This window comes from Physeter macrocephalus, chromosome 9, assembly GCF_002837175.3.
Source record: "Physeter macrocephalus isolate SW-GA chromosome 9, ASM283717v5, whole genome shotgun sequence".
Classification (NCBI taxonomy): Eukaryota; Metazoa; Chordata; class Mammalia; order Artiodactyla; family Physeteridae; genus Physeter; species Physeter macrocephalus.
This window is the reverse complement of record NC_041222.1, coordinates 75,159,023-75,165,935: the sequence shown is the minus strand read 5'-3', so window position 1 is coordinate 75,165,935 and position 6,913 is coordinate 75,159,023.

Here is a 6,913-nt window from a genome sequence, read left to right as displayed (position 1 = left end):
AATATCACTGATGAACATAGATGCAAAAATCCTCAACTAGCAAATGCTAGCAAACCGAATCCAACAATACATTAAAAGGATCACATACGGTGACCAAATAGGATTTATCCCAATGATGCAAGGATTTTTCAATATCCGCAAATCAATCAGTGTGATATACTACATTAACAAATTAAAGAATAAAAACCATGTCATCACCTCAGTAGATGCAGAAAAAGCTTTTGACAAAATTTAACACCCATTTATGATGCAAAGTCTCCAGAAAGTAGGCATAGAGGTAACATACCTTGACATAATAAAGGCCATATATGACAAACCTACAGCTAACATCATACTCAATGGTAAAAAGCTGGAAACCTTTCTTCCAAGATCAGGAACAAGAAAAGGTTGTCCACTCTCACCACTTTCATTCAACATAGTTTTGGAAGTCCCAGCCATGGCAATCAGAGAAGAAAAGGAAATAGAAGGAATCCAAACTGGAAAAGAAGTAAAACTGTCACCGTTTGCAGATGACATGACACTATACATAGAAAATCCTAAAGATGCTACCAGAAAACTACTAGAACTCATCAATGAATCTGGTAAAGTTGCAGGATACAAAATTAATACACAGAAATTCATTGCATTTCTGTAAAAAAACAATGAAATATCAGAAAGAGAAATTAAAGAAACAATCCCATTTACCATTGCATCAAAAAGAATAAAATACCTAGGGATAAACCTACCTAAGGAGGCAAAAGACCTGTACTCCGAAAACTATAAGATGCCGATGAAAGAAATCAAAGACGACACAAACAGATTGAAAGATATACCATGTTCCTGGATTGGAAGAATCAATATTGTCAAAATGACTATACTACCTAAGGCAACCTACAGATTCAATGCAACCCCTATCAAATTACCAATGACATCTTTCACAGAAGTAGAACAAAAAATTTTTAAATTTGTATGGAAACACAAAAGACCCCGAAAGAAATCCTGAGTTGGTGGGGGGGGACGGGAAACGGAGCCGGAGGAATCAGGCTCCCTGACTTCAGACTATACTACAAAGCTACAGTAATCAAAGCAGTATGGTACTGGCACAAAAATAGAAATATGTATCAACGGAACAGGATAGAAAGCCCAGAGATAAACCCACGCACATATGGTCAATTAATCTACAACAAAGGAGGCAAGAAAATACAATGGAGAAAAGATAGTCTCTTCAATAAGTGGTTCTGGGAAAACTGGACAGCTACATGTAAAAGAATGAAATTAGAACATTCTCTAACACCATATACAAAAATAAACTCAAAATGTATTAAAGACCTAAATGTAAGGCCAGATTCTATAAAACTCTTAGAGGAAAACAGAGGCAGAACACTCTTTCACATAAATCGCAACAATATCTTTTTGGATTCACCTCCTATAGTAATGAAAATAAAAACAAAAATTTTTAAAGTGGGACCTAATTAATCTTAAAAGCTTTTGCACAGCAAAGGAAACCATAAACAAAATGAAAATCCAACCCACAGAATGGGAGAAAATATTTGCAAATGAAGCAACCAACAAGGGATTAATCTCCAAAATATACAAACAGTTCATGCAGTTCAATATCAAAAAAACCAACAACCCAATCAAAATGGGTGGAAGATCTAAATAGACATTTCTCCAAAGAAAACATATGGATGGCCAAGAGGCATGTGAAAAGATGCTCAGCATCGCTAATTATTAAAGAAATGCAAATCAAAACTACTGATACAATGAGGTATCACCTCACACTGGTCATAATTGGCCATCAACAAAAAATCTACAAACAATAAATGCTGGAGAGGGCATGAAGAAAAGGCAACCCTCCTACACTGTTGGTGGGAATGTAAATGGGTAAAACCACTATGGAGAACAGTATGGAGTTTCCTTACAAAACTAAAAACAGAACTACCATATGATCCAGCAATCCCACTCCTGGGCATATATCCAGAGAAAACCATGATCTGAAAAGCTACATGCACCCCAATGTTTATTGAAGCACTATATATAATAGCCAGGACATAGAAGCAACCTAAATGTCTATGAACAGATGAATGGATTAAGAAGATGTGGTACATATATACAATGGAATGTTACTCAGCCATAAAAAAATAATGAAATAATGCCATTTTCAGCAACACAGATGGACTTAGAGATTATCATACTAAGTGAAGTACTGATAAGTCAGACAGAGAAAGACAAATATCATATAATATCACTTACATGTGGTATCTTTAAAAATGATACAAATGAACTAATTTACAAAACAAAAACAGACTCACAGACTTCAAAAACAAATTTATGGTTACCAAAGGGGAAAGACGGTGGGGGAGGGGCAATAAATTAGGAGTTTGAGATTAACAGATACACACTACTATATATAAAACAGATAATCAACAAGGACCTACTGTATAGCACTGGGAACTCTACTCAGTACTCTAATAACCTATATGGGGAAAGAATCTGAAAAAGAATAGATATATGTATATGTATAACTGAATAACTTTGCTGTACACCTGAAACTAACACAACATTGTAAATCAACTATACTCTAATATAAAATAAACAAAAAATAATAAATAAACGTGATACAAGAAAGAAAACTTTATTCTAAAAAAATAGAATGTTATGTCTAGGTCACATGTTGGACATACATTTAACTTTTTAAGAAACTGTTGAATTTTTTTCCAAAGAGGTTGTGTCATTTTATATTTCCATTAGCAGTGTATAAGAGTTCCAATTCCTCCATATCCCTGACAACACTTGATATAGTTAGTCCTTTTTTCTTTTTAACATATTTATTGGACTATAATTGCTTTACAACGGTGTGTTAGTTTCTGCTTTATAACAAAGTGAATCAGCTATACATATACATATATCCCCATATCTCTTCCCTCTTGCGTCTCCCTCCCACCCTCCCTATCCCACCCCTCTAGGTGGTCACAAAGTTAGTCCTTCTAATTTTAGTCATTCTAATAGTTTATAGTGGTATCTCATTGTGGTTTCATTTTTCATTTTCCTAATGACTAATTTTGTTGAGAATACTGCCATTTGTATATGTGCTTTGGTTTAGCATGCATTCAAATCTTTCACCCATTTTTTTTTTTACTAGGTTGCTTGCTTCCTTATTATTGAGTTTTGAGAGTTCTTTATATATCCTGGGTATTACTCTATCACATATACACTTTGGAAATATTTTATCCCAGTCTGTGGTTTTTCTTTTTGTTTTCTTAACAGTATCTTTTGAAGAGCAGACGTTTTAAATTTTGATGAAGCACATTTTATTGATTTTTTTTTCTTTTATGTATCATACCACAGTATTTTATCAAAGGGATCTTCATCTAACCCAAGGACAAAAAGATTTGCTTGTATGTTTTCTTCTAGATATTTTATACTTTGAGGTTTAACACTCAGCTCTAAGGTCCATTTTTCCTGTCTTTCCCTTCCTTTTTTGTGGGGACTCCAATTACAAGTATAGTAGGCACTGATGCTCTTTTCATTTATTTAAATACTTTTTCTCTTTGTGTCTCATTTTGGACAGTTTCCATTGTTATGTCTTTAAATTCACTGATTTTTGCTTCTGCAAAGTCTGAGATGTAGTTAATTCAACTGTGTGTGTGTGTGTGTGTGTGTGTGTGCATATAACCTCATACAATGTAGTTTTCATCTCCAGAAATTTGATTTTTTTAAAAAAAATTATCTTCCATGTCTCTATTTAATCCTTTGAGCAAATAGAATACCTTTAATGTCCTTGACTGCTAATTATAACATCTGTGCCAGTTCTGGGTTTGTTTTGAATTTTCTTGTTATGTGTCATATTTTTCTGCTACTTTGTATACATGGTAATTTTTTAGTGGTAATCTTTAATTGAATGCCAAACATTGTGAATTTTACTTTATTTGGTGCTGGATACTTCTCTACTATAAATATTCTTTTGCTTTTTTCTGAGATGCACCAAGGTTTCTTACAAATAGTTTGAACTTTGGGTCTTGCTTTTAAGATTTGTTAGGAGAGAGTGGAGCAGAATTTGTCACAGGGCTAATAATTCCCCAACTCTGAGGTAATAATCTTCTGTGTATTTTACCGAAAACCCCATGAGTTACAAGTTTTTCAGTCTTATGGGAACAGGCACTATTCCCTGCCCTGTGCAAGTGCCAGACACTATTTCTTCTAATCTCTTTGGTGGTTCTTACCCAGTTATGAAGTAACTTCCTCATGCACATGTGTTGATCATTACTCTGCTGCATCCTTTAGGGAGATGCTGCAGATCTGATTTCTCTCTTTGTGCCACTCTGTCCTTTCTGTTATTCTGGTTTGTGTTATTAACAAAGAAACTGACACTCACAAATTTCTCAAATACCACACCCAAGCTCACATAGTCAGGAAGTGATAGGGCTAATATTTGGAATCAGATCTTCCTTAGTACATGGCAGAACCCAGGCCTAGCAGCAGGGGTTGGGGAGAATAACTGGTTTCATTTTCATGGTCACCTGAGTAATTGATAATGAGAAGTACGAGTAGAGGGCAGTCAGCTCTCAAATAGTGAGCAGAAGAAGGCCTCAAATGTTGGCTTTTGATGGTGGACAGGAGGTAATTCTTTTTCAAAAGATATACGGTCGGGTAAAATTGGGAAATTCAGGGCTTCCCTGGTGGCGCAGTGGTTAAGAATCCACCTGCCAATGCAGGGGACACGGGTTCGACCCCTGGTCTGGGAGGATCCCACATGCCGCGGAGCAACCAGGCCCGTGAGCCACAACTACTGAGCCTGCGCGTCTGGAGCTTGTGCTCCGCAACAAGAGAGGCCGCGACAGTGAGAGGCCTGCACACCGCGATGAAGAGTGGCCCCCACTCGCCGCAACTAGAGAAAGCCCTAGCACAGAAACGAAGACCCAACACAGCCAAAAATGAAAAAAATTTTTTTTAAAATTAAAAAAATTTGGGCTTCCCTGGTGGCGCGGTGGTTGAGAATCCGCCTGCTGATGCAGGGGACACGGGTTCGTGCCCCAGTCCGGGAAGATCCCGCATGCCGCGGGGCGGCTGGGCCCGTGAGCCATGGCCGCTGAGCCTGTGCGTCCGGAGCCTGTGCTCCACAACGGGAGAGGCCACAACAGTGAGAGGCCTGCATACCACAAAAAAAAAAAAAAAAAAAATTAAAAAAATTTTAAAAAATTGGGAAATTCATTTTGCTAGAAGCTCAGCTGCAAATAAAGGAAAACCTTAGTCAAGCAAAGAGGCAGAGATCAAAGGAAGCTCAGTCCACTTATGTAGAAAGGAATGTCTGAGAGAATAGAGGATGTACCTTCCTCTTGTCCTTGGAGCAGATGATGGCACTATTTATGGAATTCTCCCCTGGAAGAACACAGGCTCTTTCCTTCAAGCTAGAATTGGCATGTTTGCAAAAGGATTTATCCAACATTAGAGATTTACTTTACAGGGAGGAGAAGGGGCAGACCATGAGGATTCCAGTGAATGGGGCAGTTTGCACCCAATTTAAATTTGATCTAGATATTACAGGCCAAACTTTTGGAAACTTAATCCTCTGGCAGAACCTGTGGGCTGGAGGCCAGAGATCTGATAGCCATGCTGGTTAGAGAAGCCAAAAACCAACACAGTTGAAAAGAGGACTGACTTTTAAAGTTGTCAGGCCAGAGCAGTGGACCATGCCAAGTGGCCTCTGGGATGGGCAACAACTGGTCAGGGACAGAATTACAAGGCTGAGTATCACAATAATTGGATGCTTGGAGCCAACAAAGAGGCATGAAAAAGTAGAAGGGAGAGAAGTCATGCAGCCAGGGAACATAGGATGCCCCAAAATGAGACCCCAGTGCTGCCAGGAAGAAGTTAAGGGGTGGTCAGATGACGAAGGCAGAAAGCTTAGGATAAAGGTTGATGGATATACTTTTATTGAGAGAAACCATAAAGCAGAACACTCTGAGAAATGCCCTTTGCCCCACAATGAAGGATTTAGCATTATTCCAATTTAAAAAAAAAAAATCCAAAGTTAACATTGGTTATTCTTGTGCAGTAGGATTATAGGTAATTTTTATTTTGTTCTTTGTAACTTTCTTTTTTAAGCTTTCTTCCATGGGTTTGGATTCTTTTCATAATAATTATGATGAAAACCAGCAGCCTGGAAGCCACAGGAGGGCAAAAACAGGGTTGGAGCTCCTTCCAAGCCTCATTATCAGAGAACTGTCATTATTTGACCTACCTAGTGCTTCCCTGGAAGACTCTACTTGCATGCTGTCTTGATTTGACCTGACTTAGGGCTTGCCCTGACCGAGAAAAGCTTTTTCCCCAGGGCCACTTGTACAACACATTTAGAGTCAACTGTTTAAAGGCTGCCTGAAGCAGTGAATAACAGTTGTGGCAAACAACAGGCTTATTAAAAATCTGAAAAGAAAAAGAAAAAGAAAATCTGGGAAATGAGATGCCCCTTGGGCCTTTTAAAAGCTCTGATATATTGCTAGGAATCTAGAAAGCCATGAGCATACAGCATACATACAGCTGTGAACACGTCCTAGAGAGATGTGAGAAGGCTCTAAGTTCTCACCTGAGGCTCTTGGCAAGCAAGAAGTGAAACTTAAGGCAGAGTTGTCAACTGCCTGGCAGTTGTGTTGAAGACACACACACACACACACACACACACACACACACACACACACACACATTGCCCATTAGCAAAAACTGGGAGACTTATTGGTTCCCAACATTTACAGAAATCTCTGTCCAATCATTAGCTGAGAACTAACCTGAGCAAGCAGAGACTTCAGTAGCTGACAAAGAATACAGACTTGACATAATTAGTTCAGAAGAGTCACTAAGTAAACAACAAACAGCAATAACAACAGACCGTGAAGAGGGGGAAATTCTGAATTCTAAAACTTCCACAATATATTATTGA